A 24,914-nucleotide genomic window follows, 5' to 3' on the forward strand; every position below is an offset into this window, starting at 1 on the left:
CCCCCCCGCTTCGCGGCGCGGGGGGCTGAAACTTCGCGGCGCGAAGAAGTTTTTTTTACTCTTGCTCCGGAGCATGCTCAGATGGAGTGTTGTCCTCCCCCCCCTTCTCTCTTTCCGGGGGGATGGGAGTGGCCGCTCAAGCCAGCGCCGGCCTCTCAGACTCCGCCTCCTTCACACATCGGAGCGGCACCGGTCTCCGAGGCTTCCTCCACGCCCCTGCTAGAGCCGTCACTCCAGGAGGTCCCGCCCGCGGTTTCACCGGCCTCCCCGCCCCCGCCAGAGCCTGTGTCGGAGAAGGCAGAAGAGAACAGCACTTTCGGCGATTGACCTGTTGCTAAGCAACAGTGATGCCCCGCCGCTTCTCCCGGCTCCGCTGCTGCCTGTTTGCGCTCCGAAGGAGACTGCGACTGCGCCTCTGCAGCAGACCCCGGAGTCAGCGGCGGGGCACGGCGCCGGCCCCGTGTCGTGCCTGCCACTGCTTTCAGGGCTGGGGGACGCGGCGGAGGTGGGTTCTCGCGCATCCCCGCTGCTTCAAGCCGAGACAGTCCCAGAGTCAGCGGCAGAAAACGGCGCTGAACCTGCGGGACTCTCGGAGCAGCCCGCGGCTGATCCCACGATCAGCGTGATTCCCTCCTCGGCCGGCTCCTCCGTGGCCAGAGTCACTGCCGCGTTCCAGGCCAGCCCCAGCGTCATCCACAGCCCCGTGGGCCCCCACCCTGGCCCAGCGCCCCCCATGGCCGGCCCGCCAGCCCCGGGCCCGCTCCAGGAAGCGGCCCCGGAGGCTGGTCTCTCCTTCAGTGGAGCGGGGGCTGCCCGCCAGCTGACTCTTGCGGCAGTCCAGCTGCCGGCTTTCAAGCTCGGCGGTTTGGGGGGTGGTGTTTCGGTTGCTGTCCCATAGAGGCTGCCATCTCTGCCGCCCATCTTGTGCCCTAGCGGCGAGGGGGAGGGGGCTCCCGAAAGTTCTGCCTCTGGTCCCCAGCCCGGTGGGGGTGGTGACATGTTGCTGTGGGAAACAAACATTCCCAGACCCAAGATGAAGATTCTCGGGGCAGCTTCTATTTCCCTGCTGCTGGCATGCCTCAGTGGTTTAGGGGAAAGGAAGCGTCTCACTACCCGTGCTGCCATTGTGCTGGCAACAAGGTTCAGGCCTGCAGGAATGCAGAGCCTTCCTCATGGGTTTGGCCTGGGCCGTTGGGCTCAAAAAATTCCTGGGCTGGTCCCACTGCGTGGCCTCCTTATGTTTTTGGGGACTCTGGTTTCTCCTACCGGTCCTGGTCCCCCTTTGTGAGCCAGTTTTGGGGTTCCTGGTCCAGTATGGGACAGAGCCCCCAGGGCCTTTCCTTGTCTGGCACTGCTCTGCTCGGGTGCTGCTCTTTTGTTTTTCAATAAAAAAAAAAAAATTAAAATTAAATAAAAAAGATTGAAAACAGCGGGCAGCAGCTCTGAAGCATTGAAGGGCCAGAAAGGACATTCCACAAACTGTTTAAAAATTGTGTTATGACTGTCAATGGTTTTTTGATAACTATTGATGGGATTCCTTTTGCAGCAAGTTGTTTTCAGGACCAAAAAGGACTCTCAGATATTCCAAGGGAAACAACTTTGGCTCTTGGACTGTTCCTGAAACTCAGCTGCATGGACTCAAATTCTCTTTGCATTGTATTTTGCATTTTTCTTATATTGTAGCATTGTTCTAGTGATTTGTTAGTTATTGTATATTCTACAGGTAAAGAAATTTCCTGTTCATTCCACATCAGCATTTTTTTTTATTTTATACAATTTAGAAAGGTGAGATGTCGCAGACATTTTTTCACAGAAATCCTTTATTTCAGATTTCTGTGTCTTCTTGAAGGCTGAAGCCTCAGAGGAGAACATAAACAATTATTATCAGCTGCTGGTGAATGCAACAGGGGCACCTATTTTGATTGGTGATTGGTTCATGTTCCCATGTTTATAATTAAGGGCCAATCACAAAGTATAAGCCAGAGGACTGAGTCCTTGGCCACAGCTTTGTTGGGATTCTTTTCTATCTCTTCCTATCTAGCCTAGCTGCTCTGCAAACCTCTCTCTATATTCTTATTAGTATAGTCATAATGTATTATATATAATATCTTAATAAATCAAGCCTTCTGATTCAAGAAACAAGATTCACCGTCTCTCTATCACCAGCAGCGCCCACTCAGGCGCGGTAATACTTTTCTTCTATCATTATTCTACCTATGACATCCCCCGGTGTGTCCTTGGACCCACATTGTCACAACTGACCCACGGTTCCATGAGGTTCCCCTGTGTCACCATGGTCACTGTCAGAAGCTGGATGAGATCAATGTCCTGAGACACTGTGGGATGAGCTGTCAATCAGTCACACAGTGGGTACAGTGCTAACCCAGCCCTGATTGCCTGTGTGATCAGAAATCCCACCTGGGGGAGGCTCACAAGGGCCCGGGGGCTTAAAATATAGAGCACAAGGTGAGCCCCTGGTATGGACTCTGCCCTCTCCTGGGGTTTGTGTCTCACCCACACTGGAACCCTAGGAGCTGTTAGTCATATATGTGTCTTTCTATAGAGCTTCTGTCTTTCTGTCTCTCTCTCTTTCTTCTTGTTCTAATGCTCTTTATATGGAACATTTTTGGATACCCTAACAGCTTACGTGTTTTAATGTTTCCAGGATAAATGGGCTAAGTTAATGAAGTTACTGCTATGATTAGTGTTTTATGTGTAATTTGATGTTGCGTTAAATCCTATTCCAAAGTTCTTGATTTTTTGCACTTTGCCAGTAGAATTTTGTGTCATTTTGACCTCTTACAAATATCTGGCTGGTGTTTTTCCTGTGCACCAAATTTGAGTAAAGGTGGCAGATGAATTGGTGAGTTGGCACGCAAGCCCTGAATGGAGCTCCGGGTGCGTGGAGGATCGGGGCAGTGTGAGTCGCGCACAATCCCTGCAGTAGGAGGACACGGGTCCCTAGCGGGGTTTAGGGTGCCCCGAGTACAGCGGCAGCACTGAGTAGAGCCAAGAGGGCCCCAGTGCCCAGGGTGGAACGGCGGTGCTGGGGGTTCAGGGTGCCGCCCTTCAGGTAGAAACCGTAAACCCACTGAAGGCCCCTGAGGGGATTGGGGTCACAGGGCAGGGCAGGGCTGGGCTTACAGGGCAGGGCAAGGCTGGACCTGCCCCTTCCTCCCCCACACACAAAATGTTTAGAGCCAACAATCTCCTCCAGTCTGTCAAAACAGGCAGTGTTGGAGGTGAAATCCCAATTGTGGCCATGGGCACCTGGCTGAGAAGGACAGTTCTTTTCCATGGGAAGGAAAGCACAGAGCCTCAAGGTTTGGAAGGCAAGTGAGAGCCTCAGCAGGCCACGGCCAGCTAGATTGTCAGTAATTGCAGAGTTTGGATTTAGGGAATTTTGGAGGTGGAAACCCAATCTCAGCCATGGGCACCTGGAGAAGCAGACAGTTCTTTCCTTAGGAAGGAGAGCATGGAGCCTTTCCCAATGTTTTGGGGACGGATGAGAGGTGACCCTTGTGAAACCACTGCCAGACAGACTTGTCCTGGCAATGTTCCTATTGGAAGAATCCCTGGATATAAGGACCTTTGGAGGTGAAATCCCAATTCTGGCCATGGGTGCCTAGAGCAGGAGGACAGTTCTTTTCCATTGGGAAGGAAAGCACAGAGCCTCAGTGTTTCAGCAGCAGATGAGAAGTGACACTCAACATGCAAAGGTCAGTTGGACCAGTCAGGCAGTCTATGGGAGGCCAAAGCAGCCAGACTTGTTTTGTGTTCCCTTGGTTTTGTGGGGCTCCATATTGTCACAATGGTTCCTTGGATCCATGGGGCCCCGCAGTGTCAGAATGGTGACTTGATTCCATGGGTTCCAGCAGTGTCACAATGGCCCCTTGATTACAAGAAGACCTGCAGTGTCACAACGGCCTCTTGGTTTCACGAGGCCCCACAATATCACAATGGTCCTCCCAGGATCACAATGGTCTCACTGATTCCATGAGGCCTCACAGCGTCACAATGGTCTCTGCGTTTCCATGAGTCCCTTGAGTGTCACAATGGTCTCTGTGTTTCCATGGTGCCCCTCAGTGTCACCATGGCCCCTTGGTTCCATAACACCCCAAAGTGTCCGAATGGTCTCCATGGTTCCATGCAGACCCACGCTGTCACAATGGCCCCTTGTTTTGATGAGGCCTCTCAGTGTCACAATGATCCCTACATTCCATGGAGCCACACAGCGTCAGTACAGTCCCCATGGATCCATGAGGCCCAGCAACGTCACAGTGCTCTCCATGATTCCATGAGGCCCCACAGTGTCACAATGGTCCCTTGTTGTCACAGGGTCCCACAGTGTCACAATGGTCTCTTGGTCTCACAGGGCCCCACAGTGTCACAATGGTCTCTTGGTCTCACAGGGCCCCACAGGGTCACAATGGTCCCTTGGTTCCATGGGCCCGGTGCTGCTGCATTCCCCCCTCCCCTTCTCAGGCCGCCCTGCCAGCTGAGAAATGCTCCCTGGGCCTCAGCCTTGGCCAACAGCCCCAGGCTCAGCTCCTCTGCAGCTCATCACAAACACTGTCTGCTCCAGGCACTGCTGCTGCCCAACCAGCTCCTGGTTCCTATAGGAGCAGTCCTGGGACCTGTTTGTGTTCCCTGAGCGGCACAACATCCCTGTTCTCACCCTGCCAAAGAAAGCTGCTGATGCCAAGTGCGGCCAGGATGAACCATTGCTGGGACTGAAGCCCCTCTCTTGGGGCCCTGCAAACAGCGCTCCAAAAGGAGCCCTTGGAGCTCTCCTGGGCCAGCCACTCCCTCTGAGTGGGGCCTCTCCCAGCTGGGAACTCTCCCGTTTGCTGCACTCGGGGATCCTGAACAACGACGGAGCCTGGGCCGATCCCCCCACTCCTCCAGGCTCAACCCTTCACCCGCTGGGGAGATGCCAAAGGACCCACAGTGAGCATTTCCTGCCCTCAGGGGAATTGCTCACAGGTGCCTTGCACTGACTCTTTGTGTCTGTGTGCACACAGGAGTGCCTGTGCCGGGGAAATGTGGCAGAAATGCTGCACTCTGAGGGGCTTGAGTGCCTTGGATAGCTGAGTCAGTCAGGCCTGTAGGGAAGGTTAAATCACAAGGCCTAAGTGAAGTTAAATGCTGCTGAGAGGTTTTCTTTTGCTAAGCAGTTACCTTTAGTATAAGTTTTATGTTAAGTTCAATATTGTTAAGTGTTATTCCTCTGTTAAATTGCGAAGTCATAGGTTTAAGTTAGGTTACATGCTGTTATACTCTGCTCTTTTGCTAAACTGTGAGGTTGAAAGTATCAGTTAAGGTTAATGTATAAGTAAAGTCCTGTTAAGTTTGAGCTCTGTTAAGCTTTCAGGCCATGTTCCTTTTATCCTTGCCCTTGCTGTCCTTGTGTCACTCACACATGCACACACAGGGACAGTTCCAGGTTAATTTCTGGTTTTATTGCCTGGATTCTGTTTGGTTTTGTAGTTGCTTTGTTTCCTTGGTGTGCCTGAAGTGTCCAGTCAGGAGCAGAGTGACTCTTGCCAAGGAACTTTGTGCTGCTGTCCCTTAATATTAAATCTGGTTTTGGCTGATCCCTTGCCGGGGGTTTTTCAGCGCTCTCAAGGCCTCGTTTGTAACAGGGTGAAGGAGCCCTGGCCCAGGCTCTGGCCCTGGGGGACACGGGGACGCTGCCGGGAAGTCCCTGTCCCCCTGTGCCACCCCCAGGGCCCCGTCCCCCCGTCCCCGTGTCAGGCTCTGGGGTCGATCTTGTGGAACATCCTCTGGGGGAGGCTGCGGGGCTGGGGGACCCGGGGGGACAGGGGACCCCGCTGTGCACGAGCAGGGTTGGACTGCTCTGGGGGGAACTGTGAGGGGGGCCGGGGCAGAGTGACCTCCCCAGTGCCCTCACACAGCACCTGTGATGTCACATTGCCCCTGTGATGTCATGCTGCCCCCATGATGTCACACAGCCCCTGTGATGTCACACAGCCCCTGTGATGTCACACTGACCCTGTGATGTTACAGAGCCAACTCTGTGTCATCCTGTGATTTCATACAGCAGTGCTGTGACATCGCAGAAGACTGATGTCACAAAGTCACCCTGTGATGTCACAATCTGGTCTGTGATGTCACAGCCTCCTCTATGATGTTACACAGCCACCAGGTGAGGTCACAACCTACTCTCTGATGCCTCAGAGCCACCCTCTATGAGAGCAGACACTGCTCTATAGCCTCACACCCTGCTCTGTGATGTCACAGCAAGCTCTGTGATGTCAAAGCCAGCTTTGTGATGTCACACAACCCTCAAGAACCCTTAAGAACTCAGTTCTATTGAAACACTGAAGTTTCTTGTATTTTGAAGAGATCCCTGTCAGGGACACCACAGGGAAAGTGTCCCCAGGCCCCAGGCAGAGCAGAGAACTGGAGGCAGTGATGACAGGTGGGGACAAAGAGAAGCCAAGTCTTGGTGCCCTGGGGCACAGCAGGGTCTGTGCCACCAAGGGCTGTGAGGAGACACCTTGTCCTGAGGCACGGGGGCCTCCTGGCACAGCCCCAGCCAGGCTGGGCACTGTCAGCCCCTTGTCCTGCCCTCAGCATCCTCCCCTAGCCCACATCCCATGGCCTCAAGGATCTGCTGGAAGGAGTCCCTGGGGAGCCTTGCTCAGGAATGGTCCTGGGGGCTCCTTCATGCTTCCAGGGACTGCAGGTTTTTCAAAGGACTTTGGGTTTTGCTTTTGCCTTGGAGTCTCTGAGAGCTTTGTGCAATCATGGCCTCTAATTATGTGTTGCAATTAGTCCTTAGAGAGGCTTTGTCAGTAACACCACTCAGTGGGGCTCATAAATGCTTCAAGGTACTTCAGTTCTTTTAAGGTATTTGGTGTTTCCCTTGGGATAGACTCTGGGAGATATTTGTCCAATCATGGCCCCAATTATCTGCGTTAATTAGTCCCTGGAGAGCTTTGTACTGACACGAAATGGGGCTCATTAATGCTTTGAGACACTCAAGGTGTTGAAGGTACTTTAGATTTTCTTTTCCACACTGTCTGAGAGGTTTTTGTGCCATCCTGGCCACAAATTCTCTCCTCCAAGGAGTCCATGAGGAGCCTGTGTTGGAGAGGGACCTCAGAGGGAGCCATGAATGCCTGGAGACACTTGGGGTGTTTCCTCTGCCTTTGACTCCTGGCAAGGTTTGTGCAATCTCCTCCCAGGCCCTGAGGTTCAAGGGCTCACTCCAAATGCACAGTGAGGCTCATGAGGATCAAGCAAGTCCTGACAAACCCTGGCTCTGCCTTGATTTCCCTCTGCTCCAGTGTAGTTCATTAGGAGGTTTTCCTTTGACAGTTATGGAGAAATAGTTCAAAGAGCTTCCAGGAAATATGTAGTCCTATTTTAAAGGGTGTCTTTTTATTGCTGTTCTTATTACACAAGAGGTGATTGCAGCATTCAGTGACTGATATTGATCCAGGGACTCTCCTAAGGAGCCCTGGCCTGCTCAGAGAAGTGGTGCCTTGAGCTCTGAGCCAGTGTGGACAACCTTGCTTCATATTCCCCAAGCCCATGGTCTCTCTCCTCACTCACCTGGAACCTGCTTTGCTTGGAGAAGTGGCTGCACACAGCCAAAGAGGGATTTTCCTTCATTTGTTTTTGAAGCAATCTAAAACTCCTGAGTTTCCCCACTGAAAACAGACATCCTCCTCAACTGTGTGCCAAGCCCAAGCTGCCACCAGAAGCACTCCAGACCTGCCCTGGGCCAGCTGTGAGGGTGCATCATCATCCCAACATGCAGTGGTGCCATTGCAAGGGACTGTTGCCATGGACACTGCAAGGACCCCACTGCTGGGTTTGGGTGCCATGGCAACCCCCATCAGTTCAGGTTTCCTTGGAAACCAGCCCAAGGAGCCATTTCTGCAGCCAGGTTCCATGGCCACTTGCCTGCAGAGCTGTTGCTGCCCTTGGCTGCCATGGCAACCCTGGGACAAAGCAGTGCCAGGGCTGTTCCAGGTACAATTGCAGTGACACTCGTTGGTGCCACCAGGTGCCATGGCAACGGCCACGGGGACCGGTCCTTGGTTTGGTGCAATGGCAACCAATGCCCGGACCCGTTGTGATGGTTGGTGGCCATGGAAAGCTGCCCTGGGCCCTTGCTCAGGGCTGGTGTCAGTGCCCAGAGCCAGAGGGGATCCCTTGCTGGGGGCTGTGCCATGGCCACCTGCCCTGTGCCGCGCTGGCCGCTCTGGCACCAGGAACCAGCAGCCACCGGCACTGCCAGGGCCAAAGGCCAGGTCAGCCAGACAGAAAGGGGCAGGGCTGGGCACTGTTTCCATGGCAACCGGCACTGGGGGGACACCTGGGTCACCTGGCCTGGCAGTTGCCATGGAAACCCCCGTCAGGGACTGAGGGCACAGCCCCTGGCACTGAGACACTGCTGGGCCGGGTGCTGAGCACAGCGCTGAGCACGCAGAGATGGTTTTGTTCTTGCTGAGCTGCAGCACAGCCAAGGCCTGTCCTGCCCCTCGTCCAGCCACGCTGGGGAGGGGCTGGGGCTGCAGGGGAGCTGGGCAGGGGACACAGCCAGGACAGGGGACCCCAACTGACCCCGGGCATACCCCAGACCAGAGCACATCATGCTCAGGGTATGAAGGGGGGAACAGGGAGGAAGGGGGGAATTTTGGAGGGAGGGCTTTTGCCTTCCCAGGTAACACTTAGGCAAAAGGGGGCCCTGTTTCACCAGTGGGCAGGGTCACTACCAAAGACACAGACACCAAGTTAAGGAATTGTGTCATTTATATCATGCACAGCTGCAGAGATTTACAAAAGGATAAGCTCAGCAAAGCACATCATCATTAGCAAAGAATTACAAAAGAAGCTCAGCAATCCATCATAACCCATCATTATATTTTGATGACCAATCCCTTGGTGAAACACCAGAGGTATTTGTGGCAGACAAAGATTCTGGCTGACTATCAAGGTACACCTTACAGACATCAGTAGTACTTTAGTGACACCGTTGTTCATTATTTTTTCTCAATCTCATTCGAGTTAGGAACAAGAATTCTGTTGTCCATGGAGCTGGCACCTTTTTAATTCCAGAATAATGCCCCCAGGCCCTTTGCTGTTCAGCTTTACCATGCTGTCTGTGGCTAACAAGGCTTGGGGGGCCCTTTCCCCTCTGGCTGGAAGGGGCCGGGTCCCAGTCCCTGAGGGGCACCCAGGCTCCTGGATGGAATTGCTGTGCAAGTCCCTCAGTGTCACAGCAGCCTTCGCACGGAGCCCCGTGGATCAGAGCATTTTCCACAGGGGCCCTTAGAGCAAACAGGGAGATCTGGTCTGGCAGGATGTGTTAAACAATATAAAAAATATATACATATTTTTTACACATATGTGTATACACATATATACCCACATATATATGTGAATATATTAATATATATATATATATGTCTTTATATACTATAAATATGTATATAGATATTTATTATATCAATATTTCACTTGTACAAATGCATATTAGCTCAAGATTAAAACCTTCTGTTGCTCCATGTGGGAGCATTCCAATAATCATTGTTCCTTCTGAAAGTGCTGTTTCCTATGTACTCTCAACAAATTCATCTTTGTCTGCCCAAACCCACAAGGTGTTTTCCTTTTCCATTTGCAATTTTTGGATGCACTTGAAGCCATCCAGGGGTGCAGCTTCTTTTACCCGACTGCCCCACTGCTCACAAGGGGCTCCGACCTCAGCCCACTCCAGAGCCAGGGAACTCCAGGGAAGGGCTTCCCAGCTGGCAATTTCTGATGGGACTGATTCCTCACATTTACATTGAACAAATGACATTTTGTTGGCATCTGGCCAGACTGTGCCAGTTTTGTTTTACCAGTGGGCAGGGTCAGCACCAGAGATACAGACTCCAGCTGAAGGAATCAGTGTCATTTCCTGCAGCTCAGAGCAGCAAAGAATCACAAAAGGAGCAGCTCAGCAATGCACCCAAGCATCCCCACCAAAGATTGCCTGCAGTGATTAACAAAGATCCAGCAGCATTTACCCTCAGCCTTTACCATCCCCCAGACCCACACAGCAGCTGGGGAAGCTGTCACAGCCAAGGGCTGCAGAGCCACTCCTGGGCACTGGGAATTCCTGCAGGTGCCTCCAGCCCCAGGTGAGGCTCCAACCCCGCTGGGAGAGGGCCCAGCTCTGACAGTGCTGAATGAACAAACTGACAGCACTGCTAGTGTGGCAACATCTGCTTTCATCCTCCTCTTGGGTCCCTCCCAAAGCCTGGCCAGGGCTCAAGGAGGAACCAAGGGAGCTGACTTTGACCATACAGCCCCAAACAAGGCCAGATGTCAGATTTCATGGCCTTGTCTGGCTTCTAAATACACAAAGGTCAATACATGTTTCACTAAGGAGTGGCTACATCTATCACAGTGTTAATGACCATGCATATTTCATCAGGGAGCAGATACAAAGATAACCTTTGCTTGGAAGGTTCATCCAGAGGCCACCTTTGGCTCAGGGCCTGCTGTCCAGGCCTCACTCAGGGCTGGTGTCCAGGCCTTGGCACTTCAGGGACGTGGTTTAGTGCTGGGCTTGGCACTGCTGGGTGACCGGCTGCACTGGGTGAGCTCAGAGGGCTTTTCCAACAGAAAGGATTCTGTGATTCCATGATTCTATCCACTGCATTCAGCTGGGTCTATTTTAGCAGCATTCCTTTGCTCCAAAAGTTCCCTTTTGCCCAGCTCCTGTGGCCTGAGGCTTCAGCTCCTTCAGCTCCTGGTGCTGAGCTGCTCATGCTGAACAAGACGGCTCAGAGAGAAGAACACAGTCCATGCAATTCCTTCTGGGACACGGAGAGGGGAGGCTGTGCAAACAGGAGCTTGTTTGCTGTGGCCTCCTCCTCTGCCCTTCACACTTTTCAGCGCTTTGAACCAGCCAAGAGCTTTCTCCAAGAGTGCAATGGAGCAGCTGCTCCTGCTCCCAGGCCTGGCTCTCTCCAGTCTCTGCCCTTGCCTGCTTCTGTCCCTCTTGCTGTGCCCTCTGTTCCCCCAGGGCTCGCTGGCTGCTGCCCAGGACTGTGGCACTGGCACAGATCCAGTGCTCCAGAGCCTCCTTTCTGTGCCCTTGCAGCTGCCTGGGCACAGCAGCCTTTTCCATCTGGAAGCTCCCCATGCACAGGGAGTGCCCAGCTCCGTTCCTTGCACAGCCTCCAGGAGCCCAGGGCTGCCATCTCCAGTCCCTGCTGGCCCTGGGGGCTCCCAGGTGCCTCAGGCTGCTGTGACACCGCTGCACACGGGAGGGAAGAGGGGCAGGGGCTGTGCTCAAAGTCAGCTCCATGTGCTGCTGCTGCTGCTGCTGCTGTGGGGTCATTTGTGCAGCCCTGTCTGCCCAGAGTCAGGGATCAGATGCTGCCAGTCTCTTCCAGCCCTGGCTGCTCAGAGTTTGGGCCTTGGAGCCCCAGGTGGCCAAAGGCAGCTGCTGCTGGTGCCTCTGTGTGCCCGTGTTCAGCAGTGCTGCTCCATCAGTCTGTGCCCAGCAACGGGGAAAAGCCTCAGCCCTGCAGGGCCAGGAGCTGCCGGGCTCTGCCTGAGCAGCTCAGCCAGCAGGAAGGGAGCTGCTCCACATGGGAACCAGGAGCAAAGGACATTCCTTTTATAGGACATGTTTTCTATTGAAAGGAAAAAAAAAGGAAAAAGTAATCAAAAACTATATAAAATGTGAAAGTGTGAAAAAACCCCAAGTGTGCAGTGAAAAGTCATCTCTAACTTTGAATTAAGAGGCAACTGATCTTTTGAAAAGAAAAGTTATTTACTTTGTAAATGTGCTGATGGCATGGATCCATCTTACTGACCTCAGCAGTCTTTTTAAAAAGTTTTTGGGGATTGTTTCCAATATTGTTATTTTAAATTGTGGTCGAGGCAAGAGGAAGTTGCTTTGTGCCCTTCCAGCTCCAAGCAGGACTGGGAATGGAAACTCTTTCAAAGCCCAAATCCTTTACAAGACGACCTTCCTTCTCAGCCTGGGAATGAGCGGAACATTCCCATTGAAACTTTCAGGGATTTCTTAGAGTCACAAAGTCCCTCTGACAGCTTTTTGCTCTGGTGTGGAAGTGCAGAAGGGCAATTCTCCATCCACCAGCTCCAGACTGCACTGCCTCAGGAGCACGGCCCACTCGCCAGCTTTGGCCCACTCGTGGCACTGCCAGAGGAGGAAGAAAGTGCAATTGCACAATTCCAGCCAATCAAGAAGGAAGAATGGGACAGACAAAACACCCTGTGCAGATCCAGGCGTTCAGCTGCTACTGTGGAGAGTTTGGGTCCTTGCCAGTTGGATGTGTGTCCCCAGCTGCAATCTCTGGGCCTGCAGCAGAGTCTCACTCACCTGCCAAAGCAGAAAGCTCAGGCGCTGTGCTCGCAACGGGCTCGTCTGATGCAGAGCTGTCAGAGCAATGTGAGGGCAGAGCCAGCCCAGCTGGGCCCAGGGCTGAGCCCAGCTGAGCCCTGGCAGAGCCCAGAGCAGCCTCAGCAGCCGCAGAGCCCGGCTGCAAGGAGAGAAAGCAGAAACCGCCCGTCAGCTGAGGGCTCCTGTGCCCTTGTGCCAAGGCCTGCGGTGCCCAGGCCATGCTGGCAGTGCCCAGAGCTGCCCATCCCTGCTGCCTTTGGCAGCAGAGCAGGAGGGCAGCACATGTGCCCAGCCTGCAGCCAGCCAGGGCACATCCAGCCCTCAGCAGCTGCCCAGAGCCAAAAAGCAGCTGGGCAGCTGACTGAAGAATTCATTGTATCTGCCCCAGCAAAGGGGGAACCTTTGGTGCCCAGCTGTGCCATGCCCAGATCCGGGAGCAACCCCCTGCCTATAGACTCACCTGCAAATTGGACCTGGAGCCTGGCTTTGAAGAAGGTGCCAGAATCCAAGTCCATCATCTTCAGCTGGCCAGGCCAAGGAAGAGATTGTCATCTTTGAGGTTGTCCTTGGTGTCTCCAGCACCAGCCCCATTTGGAACAGCTTCTCCAGGGGCTCCTTCTCCTTCCCTGGGGTCAGACCAGGCTGTCAGGGCTCTGCCCAGGGCCCCAGCCATCCATGAACCATACAAACAAAACCAGGGGGATGGTGGCCACCAGTGCTTGTCACACCGGGTCTCCAGCTCAGCTCCAGCCCAAGAGCTGCATGTTCCCTTCTGCTGACCCCTGCTCAGAGCTACAGGCAGGACAAAACCAGCCTGGTTTGCTTTGCCACTGATTGCCAAGAGATGTGTGGAGCTGGTACCTGCCAGGCCCCTGGATCCAACTGTGCACGTGGATCTCTTCAGTCTTCTAGGGCAGAGGAACACCCTTCACCCAAGGATGACAGAAAAGATCTTCTAAGGATGGCCTGTCCGAGGGTTGCATGGACAAACACCTCTTAATGACATCTTGGCACGCTGGGGAGAGAAACCAGAAATCACCAGTCAGTTGGAGAAGTTGCCCTCCTGTTCCCATGCCCAGGTCATGCTGGGTGTGCCCAGAGCTGGGCCTAAACTTCCCCGTGGATGCTCTGTTTGGAGGACAGCAGGAGAGCAGGACATGTGCAACCTCCTCAGCAGCTGCCAGAGTGGTTTGCCCATGAGCCCGCTGCTGTCTCCCAGCACTGGTATTCCCCCCGTGCCCAGAGATGAGGATCCACCTTGAGAGAGCCATCGTGGGAACAAGATTCGCCCCCGGATGATCTCATGGCCCCTCCTGAATGGGTGCTTCCCCATGACCAGGTGGCACAGCAGGAGGCCCAGGGACCAGATCGTGGCTGCCTCGCCATGGTAGCGTTGGTGCTGGATCCACTCTGGTGGGCTGTAGGACAGGGTTCCTGTGGAACACAGACACAGCTCAGCAGGGGGCTGCTGCTGCTCCCAGAGCCCGGCCCCAGCATCCCTGGGCCTGTGGGGCCGCCCCAGAGGCACACGGGGTGAGCGCTGCCCTCTCACCAGCACTTGGGACTTGTGCACAAACTTGGGGATGGAAAAGAAGCCACTGGTCTTGGAAGAGGGCAGAAGAAACACAAGGAAGGCCCAACCATGACACACAAAGGAAAAACCCACCCAGTAGTGGAGAAAACCCACTCTCCCTCCCACCCAGAACAACTCGGCCTTAGCATCAATCCCATCCCAGTGCTGCACCCAGGCTGGGCCACGAGATGCCCAGGAGCACACCCTGCGAGGGCTCACCTGCAAACTGCGTGTAGGCTGTGTCTTGGAGGAAGGCGCCACAGCCAAAGTCGATCAGTTTCAGCTGCCCGCTGGCCAGGTCGAGCAGGACATTCTCGGGCTTGATGTCCCGGTGCAGGACCCCGCAGGTGGTGCAGTGCCGCACGGCCTCCAGCACCTGGCGGAACAGCTCCCGCGCCTCCTCCTCCGGCAGGAACCCCCGCTCCGCCAGGAAACCCGAGAGCTCCTGGCACCGCTCCGGACGCTCCAGCACCAGCAGGAAGCTGTCGGGGAGCTCAAGCCACTCCAGGAGCTGAATGACACCGCCACAGCCACCGGACACCTTGGCCAGCAGCACGATCTCCAGGGGTGCGCTGGTGCCGTCGGGCTGCGGGAGGAGCACGACGCCGTCAGTGGGGCCGAGGCCGTGCCGGGGCTCTGGGAGCCCTCAGCCAGCCCGGGATGCTCTGCATGCCCCGCTCAACCCACGCCCGCTCTCCCCGCAGGGCTCACGGCGGCTCCCACCGCGCCGGGCCCCGGCTCCTCCTCGCCCGGCACGGCCCGGCTGCTGCCGCTGGCTCCGCTCACTCACCAGCTCGCCCCAGTGCCGGATGCGATCCCTCGGCACGCGTTTGATGGCCACCTGCGAGCGAGGGAGAGCAGCGGGCTGAGCTCGCCGCCCGTCATGCCCAGACGCATCCTCCTCCTCCTCCTCCCTCCCCTCTGCCTGCGTCCGCCGCCGGCCCAGCCGCTCACCGGGGCGCCGTCCGAGAGCCGCGTGGCCGCAAAGACGCTGCCGAAGCCGCCGCGCCCCAGCAGCGATCCCAGCCGGTACCGCTCCTGCAGGGCCTCCTGCGCCGTCCCTGCGGGCGGGACGCGGCTTTCAGAGCTCGGCCCGGGTCCAGCAACGGCCCCCGAGCGCCCCTCACCCGCCCCGGGCCCGGCATCCCCACCCGCCCCAGGCCCTGGTGGCTTGGGGCCGGCGGCCGCGCTGCCGAGCGGCGGAGCTCGGGCCGGGGAAGCCGCAGCGGAGGCGGAGGGAGCGGCCGCGCCGCGTGTGTGCTCCGCGGGCCCCGGGAGAAGCCGGGGCCGGGACCGGGGTCGGGACCGGACCCTGCGTTGGGTCCGGGTCCGGGCTCGGGCCAGGCGGAGCCGAAGGGCGGCGATGCCGCCCCCGCACCAGGCACTGATGCCCGCCCAGCAGCGCCACCGCCAGTACACCCAGAGCCGGGCGGAGGCGAGACCGTGGCGGGACGGCCGGGGCCGGGCACGGGGCAGCCCCGCCCGGGGCCGGGGGCGGGCCGGGGGCATGGCCCAGCCCTGCAGGGGAGAGGGAGGCGGGGAGAGGAGAGGGACGCTGGGAAACGGACACTGAGAGAAGGGTGCCCGACAGCGGGAAAGGGAGAGAAAGAGAAATAAAGAGACAAAGAGAAAGTAAAGGAGAAAGACTGTTCAGAAGTATCTGTTTTGGTGCTCTCGCCGCTGCTGCTGCCGCTGCTGCTGCCGCCGCTGCCGCCGCTGCCGCCGCTGCAACTGAAGCACCGGGGCCGTTCGTCCCCGTGTCCGTTCCCCGCTCGCCCCACGAGCCCCACGTTCGAGCCCGCGCGCCCCGGGGACAGCCCCTCCGTCTGCCCAAACACGGGAACTTTGCAGCCTTGAGCCCAAATGCAGAGCCCTGACTCCTGCACGCTGGCACAGTGATCCCCTCGCTTGCTGCTGGGCATTGTCCTTGCTGAGGATCAAACACTGTCGGGACACTTCCCTTGGGGTAGGATTCCTACCTGAGCCCAGCACTGCACTTACATCTCTAGTGTTGCTTTCCAGTAAAAACAGGGGAAGGAAAACTGTGTGTGGCTCATGGTATTTTAGAGTGTCTAAAAATCACTAAGTCACCAATCTTAGAGGTGAGGTGCATCTGGAATTACTGGGATGGAGAAGCAGTGCAACATGGAAAAGGGGAGCATAGAAATAAATAGAGGAAAACACCTTGGATTGTTTCTTTCATTTTCATTTCACTTCTGGAAAGCTGTTTCTGTTTTCCAGGAATCTTCTCCTGTCTGCTCTTCCCAAGAATCTCTCATGGAGAACAAGGTCAAGCTTCTGTCACAAGATTTGCCACCAGGAAATGATGCCACTGGTGAAATTTTCATTGTGACTGTTTGTGCTGGTTTGGGGCAAATTTTGGGAGGAAAGCTCCAAAATGGGTCTGTCTAGAAAGCAAGTTCGAGCAGCCCCTACTCCTAATAGTTCAGGAAAAGACTTCCCTTGAGAAAAGTGAAAAAACCCAAGTTTATTTCACAAGTGAAGTATTCACAAGCATGAAAAATGAATAATATTAAATCAAACTTCTCACAGTAGTGAAGAGATGGCAAATTCAGGAAGTCCTTTTTGTGGGTTGTAGTTGGCTGCCTTGGTCTCTTCTAAGTCCCTCTGGTGCTGGAATGCAGCGTCCCCGAGCTCGGGGGGCCACAGGTGTGAGCTGCTGCTGCCGGTGTTTGTCTGGGTTTTCAGTCCAGAGCAGGTGTAAACAGTTCCAAGAAAAAGGAAAGTCACAGTTCCTCCACAGAAAGAGGAACTTCTCTTCCTAAGCTAGCTAAAACCAAATTGCTAGACCTGGGCTGTGAAGGTATCAGGAAATTTCCAAATCTGGGCACTGGCGGTCCCAGCAAACACCAGAGCTGGATGGTGCTGGAGCCAGAACCTGCAGAGTTACAAATTTTGGCTTTCTGTGCCAGCTAATCCATGGACTTGGGCTGTGCCAGCACCAGGAAGTTTTCAGATCTGGGCGCTGGCGCTGCCAGCCAACACCAGATGTGGGTGGCGTCATTGCCAGCGACAGAAATCTGCCAGATTTGGGCTCTGCTGGCCCTGAGAAATTTCCAAATCTGCGTTCTGGTTACATGACACACAAGATGTGGGGGCGGTGCCAGAGCCAGTAAGAGGAAGCTGCCACAGGTTTTGGATTTCTGTGCCAGCAAATTGCTGCACTTGGGCTGTGCCAGAATTGGGAAATTTCCAGATCTGGGCACTGGCAGTGCCAGCAAACAGCCCATTTCAGGCTCCAGGCTCCAGGAAGGACTGGATCTGGATGCCTTCCTCTTTTCTTTCCTTCCTTCTTTCCTGGGATCCTGCGGCCAGCAAACTCCAGATTGGGCAGTGCTGGCAAGGGGAAATTGACAGGTTTTAGCTTTCTTTGCCAGCGAATTCTGGACATGGGTAGTGCCAGCACCGGGAAATTGCCAGATGTGGGCACTGGCAGTGCCAGCACACACCAGATCTGGGTGGGGAATGTGCCAGCACCAGGAAATTGTGAAATGTGAACTTTCAGTGCCAGCATATTGCTGGAATTATGCTGTGCAGGAACCTGAAAACTTCTGGATCTGGGCACTTGTGGTGTCAGCAAACACAAGATTGAGTTGCTGTAGGTACCAGGTATTTGCTTGGTTTTGGCTTTCTTTGCCAGAAAATTACAAGACTTGGGCTGTGTTGGCACTGGGAAATTCCCGCATCTGGGCACTGGTGGTGCCAGCAACCACCAGATCTTGGCATTGCCAATGACGGTAGCAGGGAATTGCCAGATTGTGGCTTTCTTTACCAGAAAATTGCTGGACTTGGCTCTGCCAGAACAGGGAAATATCCAGATGTGAGCACTGGCAGTGGCAGCAAACACCAGGTCTGGGTGCCTGTATTGGCATCAGGAGATTGCCGGATTTTGGCTTTCTGTGCCAGCAAATTGCTGGACTTGGGCTGTGCCAGGACAGGGAAATTTCCAGATCTGGGCACTTGCACAGCAAACACCAGACCTGGGTGGTGCTGGTGGCAGCACTGGGAAGCTGCTGGGTTCTGGCTTTCTTTGCCAGAAAATTGCTGCATTTAGGTTTTGCTGGCACTGAGAAATTCCCAGATGCTAATTTTCTATGCCAGCAAACTGCTGGAATTAGGCTGTGCAGGCATCTGAAACATTCCCGATCTGGGTACTGGGGGTGTCAGCAAACCCAAGATCGGGTTGCTGTAGGTACCAGGTCTTTGCTTGGTTTTGACTTTCTTTGCCAGCAAATTGCTGGACTTGGGCTCTGTCAGAATAGAGAAATATCAAAATCTGGGAACTGGCAGTGCCAGCAAACACCACATTTCAGGAAGGATTGGATCTGGATCCGTTCCCTCCCTGCCTCCCTCCCTCAACAAGGCGCCAGAAGGGCTGGAGAGCAGCCAGGCAGAAAGGGACCTGGGGGCACTGATGGACAGCAGGCTGCACAGGAGCCAGCAGTGTGCCCAGGTGGCCAAGGAGGCCAATGGCTCCTGGCCTGGATCAGGAATGGTGTGGCCAGCAGGAGCAGGGCTGGGATTCTTCCCCTGTGCTCAGCACTGCTTGGGCAGCGCCTCGAGTGCTGTTTGCATTTCTGGACCCCCCAATTTTGGAAGGACATGGAGGGGCTGGAGCGTGTCCAGAGAAGGGCAACAAGGCGGGGGGGTGGGGGGGGGATCTGGAGCACAAGAGCTGTGAGGAGCGGCTGAGGGAGCTGCTGGGGTTGTTTATCCTGGAGGAGAGGAGGCTCAGGGGAGACAAGGCAGTGTCAGGGCACAGGTTGGACTTGATGATCTCCATGGCCTGTTCCACCCTTGCTGATTCTGAGATTCTCTGAAACCACCCTTGGAGCAGTTGCAGGAGGAGCCCTGGGCCTCCTGTTCAGAAGCTCCAGCAGCCCAGGTCCCTCAGCTTCTCCTGCCAGCCCCAAAGCCCATCCTGTCAGTCCTGCAGAGCCTCTGCAGCTCCTCCTCACTGCCCAGAACAGGGAGCCCCAGAGCCAGACACAGCAGCCCAGATGTGCCCCCCTGGCCTGGGGTGCCGCTGGCAAGGGAGCAGCACCAGGCACTGCAGGAGCCTGCAGACAATTGATCTGAAGGCCAAAGCTCCTTAGCTCCTTCTGAAAGAGCAGGAACAGTTCCTCATTCCAGAGTGGTGGAATGCTGGGCACCGCAGCTCCGGGTGAGGACTGGACACAAGTTTGCTCCCACTGAGTGCTGGGATGGGTTCTGCAGGAGCTCTGGGCTCCTGTGCTTGCCAGGCACAATGAGGAGAGAAGGAGCCAAGTCCACTGATGTGGGAAATGGGTTTGTAGAAAGTTTTTAGAGCCTAATAGAAGGCCCACAAAATATGAATCTGTATATAAATCTTGAGACAAGGAATGCTAACTTAAAATTTTCCATGGAATAGGACAGATAATAGGACAGATATTGTTGATAGAGTAATGGAGCTAGAAAAATATTTCTAAAGATGGCCTTGCAAATAAGACTTTGGAAAAACAGAGCTATGAAAGATGCATTGTAGTGGGACCCACAAGGGGTATTTTTAAATAATTGGCTTTAACGCATCTACAACATGGCATGGCAAAAGGCTGAAAGACCAAGAAACACTTATAATGTAAAATATTTAGGAAGTAGTTGGCTTCTGATTGTGATGGCGTGAATTATAACATCTGTATTGTCTCACCCTTCTCATGACACTGAAAATGGAATAAAAGTTTTTAAAACACCTCTCAGTTGCCCCATCTCTAGGTCAAGAAAAGAGTATTATCCAACACACTGACACACCTTTGCCTTAAGCATAGCCCAGCCTGGACCAAACACACTGAAAGGTTTCCCCTGTGGCCCATGTCTCGAAACATCAGGTCTGCTGTTTGACAACTCAGGTTGGTTTGGTGTCAAGGAGTTCCCTTAGAAATACTGGGTTTGTCTTCCTCTGTGCCTTCCCCTCAGCAGCCTTGGGGATGTTCCTGTGTGAAGCCATCTGTCTCACACAGTTTCAGACAACTTCAAACAGGATATTGTGCAAGAAGTCGTCTCCTCTAAAGTGTTCCTGCAATCCCTTTCCAGCAATGGGAAATTATTACTGATAGATGAAAGTGGAAAACCCCCAACAGTTTATTATCAAACAGAATCCCCCATGACACGCGTTCCAAGAAGGCGCCGGGGTCTCTCTCGGAAGAACAGGAGCTGTCACGGAGCAGTTCCAGCAGCTGATGGAAGCTCGGGGACTCATCCGGTGTCGGCTTTCTCCCACGGCAGAGCTCCATGGAGCGGGCAGGGCAGTGAAGCAGCTGGGCTGGAGCCCCTCGCTGCCTTGTCTCCCCGGCGTGGCTCAGCCCACAGACTCTCGGGCTGGGAGCGGGGCCGCTCCGCTCCTGCCGGCACCGTGTCCCTGGGCTTGGACAAACAGTTTCCTGCCAGGAGAGCCCTGCACACTGCTCCACAGATCTTTCATAAAGGCCCAAACCAACACCAAACACTCTGTCTGCAGCAGCTTTGCACAAAGGGCTGCAGCAATCCGGGACAGCTGCAAGTGAGTGTCGGAAGGCTCTTGTCTTGTTCCTGACAGCAGAATTCTTGATGATCTGATGCAGTTTTATTCAGATGTAACATGAGAGCGGAGGTTTTTTGTTAAAATATTTCATGATGAGTAACAAGCCTTGGGTGCATGAGGTACAGGACTGACATGCCAAAGCATGAGCATATCCTCCAAAGTGGCCAGTTTAATTGCCCATTTTATTACTCTTGTATTTACTCCACACTAATAAGGAAAACCAAGCTCTGCTTGGAGGCAAAACAGGCATGGGATACACTACAGTCCCTCGCAGGCTCAGCAGGGCTGGCAGTGACACAGCAGGCCGTCTGCTTCATTGTGAACCACTACAGAGCTACATCCCAATGTGGTTTAGGTAGCGTGGTATAATTAAGAGCTCCCTTTCTGCATGAGACACAAAAAGGAGATCCCAAATGATCTTCTGCAAACAAGGTGCAAACAACACAGCTGCACTGCTGTCCCGGGTAAATATACATACAGGTGAACTTTGCCAAAGCAGTGCATCATTTCCCAGTGAAATACATGACCTTTTCTTAGCTATGGAATTGTGATTGAAGACACCTGTGAGCCAGATCAGTGGGAGATTGCAAAGGAGCAAAGCTTTGGGATTTGGGCACACTTCTCTTGGTTTCTTTGCTCAGGCCTTTGGTGAGCACAGAACACACCTAGGTAGAAAACCTTTGACTAGACAGGATCTTTTGGATCCATTGTCCCCCAAACGTGTCAATGTGTGGCCCCGTTGTAATGCCAAGTAACAAAGAGCAGCACAGATGACACAAAGAAAACATGGCCAAAGAGGAATAGGAGAGGCCCAATGAGGAAAGGATGTGGTGAGACACTGGCACATTGAGTGAGCTGCACTCCCATAATCTCTAGGCTAGCAGGTCCTGGTCTCACTTTCTCCTTTTGGTTTTTTCAATTGTGTTTATTTATTTACTATTTTTCATCATCAAAATAAAATAGCTAGAATTAAAAAAAAAAACCTCATAAAAACTTAAAGACAGAATCAAAAGACATTAATTCAAAAAGAACCCTAACCCCAACCCCAACAACAACCCCAACCCTAACCCTAACTGGGGTCGTGTTTTCCTAATTTTCCCCATTTTTCCCCCAATGTTTCCCCACCGTGTCTCGGATTCCCCCCCGATATTCCTTCCGGGGATCCCCGGCCGTGTCCAGTTCTTTACCCCGATCCCGCCCGGCCGTGCCCGGTTCTTTACCCCGATCCCACCCGGCCATGCCCGGTTCTTTTCCCCGATCCCACCCGGCCGTGCCCGGTTCTTTTCCCCGATCCCGCCCGGCCGTGTCCAGTTCTTTACCCCAGTCGTGCCCGGCCGTGCCCCGTTCTTTTCCCCGATCCCGCCCGGCTGTGCCCGGTTCTTTGCCCCGATCCCGCCCAGCCGTGCCCGGTTCTTTACCCCGATCCCGCCCGGCTGTGCCCGGTTCTTTACCCCGATCCCGCCCGGCCGTGCCCGGTTCTTTACCCCGATCCCGCCCGGCCGTGCCCGGTTCTTTACCCCGATCCCGCCCGGCCGTGCCCCGTTCTTTTCCCCGATCCCGCCCGGCTGTGCCCGGTTCTTTACCCCGATCCCGCCCGGCCGTGCCCGGTTCTTTTCCCCGATCCCGCCCGGCCGTGCCCGGTTCTTTACCCCGATCCCGCCCGGCCGTGCCCGGTTCTTTTCCCCGATCCCGCCCGGCCGTTCACGGCCCTCACCCGTCCCCGTGCCCGGGCCGGCCCTGGGGCTCTCCCTTGCTGGCCCCGGGCGGGTGCGGGAGAGAGAAAATCCAGTAAAATGGAACAAAACCCAATCCAACCGTGCGGGGTCTCGGTGGGGTTTGGGGTGCACAGCTGGGATTTGGGGCGTGCGGGTGGCACCTTGGGCTCCCTCCCGGGTGGGGTTTGGGGTCAGCTGGGGCCGGTTCGGGGCTCCCGTCGACAGAGGAGCCGGGCCCGGTCGGAGGAGTCCGCAGGGGATTTGGGGGCAGCTGAGCTGGTTTTGGGGGAAACGGGGGCATTTTGGGGGCTCCGAGATGAATGCTGGGATCACCTGGGGGCATTTTGGGGCTCCCGAGTGGGTTTTCGGGGCACTTGGAGGCATTTGGACAGTCCCGGAGGGATGCTGAGCTGAACTTGTGGCCGTTGCAGCTCAGCAAGGAAAGAAAAGGTAAAACAGAAAGCCTGAAAGCCAGGCAGAAAGAAATTCCTAATTTTTAACCCCAAAAATGCCGGTTGGAGCCCTAAACACTTCCAGATTTTCTCCCTGCAAGGACCCAAAATTCCCATTTCCCCCCCTTTCTCAGGCCCTACAAATGCAGGATTTTACCCCAAAAATCCGGAGATCCATCGCTGAAAGATTCGGGTTTTGAAGCCCAGAAATGCCGGGCTTGAACCCCAAACAATCCGATTTTGAACCCCAAATCTTCCCCAATTTGTTTCGCCTTCCAGGGCCCAAAGGTCCCGGTCTGGAACCCCCAGAGTCGCGATTTTCAAGCCAAACATTCCCAGGTTTTCACCCCCAAAATCCCCACCCAAATGCATGCCCAGAACGGGGGGGATTGAAGCTCAAAAGCCCCGACTTTTCGGGCCGGAGTTCCGGGAATTTCCCGCCAAAATGCCCCGGATGTTTCCCGCCAAAATGCTCAGGGCTTGCGGGCGCGGCAATGGTGGCGGCGGGATCGGCCCGGCTCAGGTTGGGGGTGTCCGCGGGGGGGTTGGGGGGAATCGGGGGGATTCTGGGGCTGCTGGGGGGATCGGGGCGCTGCCAGGCCGGTTTTGGGGTGAATCGGGGCCGTTTCTGGACTCGCGTCGAGCGCGGCCGAACCGAGCGCGGCATAGGCGGCGGCGGGAAGGGGGCGGGGGGGCAGCGGCGGCGGGAGCGGCCGGGCCGGGGCGGAGGTGTCCGGGGGGGATTTTGGGGGGATTTGCGGGGACTCTGGGACAATTGGGGGGATTTTGGGGCTCCGAGGCCGGTTCTGGGGGGGATTTGGGTGGGTTCTGGGCTCTCATAAGCGGCGCCGAGCCAAGCGCGGCAGAGGCGGCGGGGGAGGGGGGCGCAGCAGCGGGAGCAGCCGGGCCAGGGTGGAGGCGTCCGGGGGGGGATTTGGGGGGAATTGGGGGGGATTTGGGGATGGTAGCCGAGGCTGGAGGGGTCCTGAGGCGATTTTGGGGGTAGTTGAGGCTTTTTGGGGGGAACTGGGGGGGGGTTTGGGGCTCCCGGGTGAGGTTTTGGGGGGGTCCGTGAGGGGTCGTGGGCGTCCTGGATGGGATTTGGGGAGATGGGAGGGATTTTGGGGTGAATGTGGGGGATTTGGGGGCCGGCAGGTGAATCTTGGGGGGGAATTGGGCCATTGTGGGGGTCCCGAGTTGCTTTTCCCAATCTTTAGCCCCAAGTTCCCGATATTTCGGCCGTCGGTGCCTGCGCCCGTTCCCCGCCGGCCCCACAAGCCCCACGTCCGAGCCCCACGCGCCCCCGGGACGGCCCCTGCGCCTGCCCCAACATGGAAAAGGGGAGCGCAGAAATAAATAGAGGAAAACATCTTGGATTGTTTCTTTCATTTTCATTTCACTTCTGGAAAGCTGTTTCTGTTTTCCAGGAATCTTCTCCTGTCTGCTCTTCCCAAGAATCTCTCATGGAGAACAAGGTCAAGCTTCTGTCGCAAGATTTGCCACCAGGAAATGATGCCACTGGTGAAGTTTTCATGGTGACTGTTTGTGCTTGCTTAGGGCTAATTTTGGGAGGAAACCTCCAAAAGGGGTCCGCCTAGAAAGCGAATTCAAGCAGCCCCTCCCCCTACTAGTTCAGGAAAAGACTTCCCTTGAGAAAAGTGAAAAAAAACCCCAGTTTATTTCACAAGTGAAGTATTCACAAGCATGAAAAATGAATAATATTAAATAAAGCCTCGGACAGTGCTGAAGAGATGGCAAATTCAGGAAGTCCTTTTTGTGGGTTGTAGTTGGCTCCCTCAGTCTCTTCTAAGTCCCTCTGGTGCTGGAATGCAGCGTCCCAGAGCTCGGGGGGCCACAGGTGTGAGCTGCTGCTGCCGGTGTTTGTCTGGGTTTTCAGTCCAGAGCAGGTGTAAACAGTTCCAAAAAAAAGGAAAGTCACAGTTCCTCCACAGAAAGAGGAACTTCTCTTCCTAAGCTAGCTAAAACCAAATTGCTAGACCTGGGCTGTGAAGGCTCCGGGAAATTTCCAAATCTGGGCACTGGCGGTCCCAGCAAACACCAGAGCTGGATGGTGCTGGTGCCAGAACCTGCAAATTTCCAAACTTTGGCTTTCTGTGCCAGCAAATCGCTGCACTTGGGCTGTGCCAGCACCAGGAAGTTTTCAGATCTGGGCGCTGGCGCTGCCAGCCAACACCAGATGTGGGTGGTGTCATTG

General features: G+C 55.0%; 1 pseudogene; it reads right to left on the reverse strand.

Annotated features, from left to right (window-relative positions):
- Positions 1-2,961: 2,961 nt before the first annotated feature.
- LOC131561694 (serine/threonine-protein kinase pim-1-like) lies at positions 2,962-23,366 on the reverse strand (annotated as a pseudogene).
- Positions 23,367-24,914: the final 1,548 nt, after the last annotated feature.

Source organism: Ammospiza caudacuta, chromosome 10 (genome assembly GCF_027887145.1).
Source record: "Ammospiza caudacuta isolate bAmmCau1 chromosome 10, bAmmCau1.pri, whole genome shotgun sequence".
Taxonomy (NCBI): domain Eukaryota; kingdom Metazoa; phylum Chordata; class Aves; order Passeriformes; family Passerellidae; genus Ammospiza; species Ammospiza caudacuta.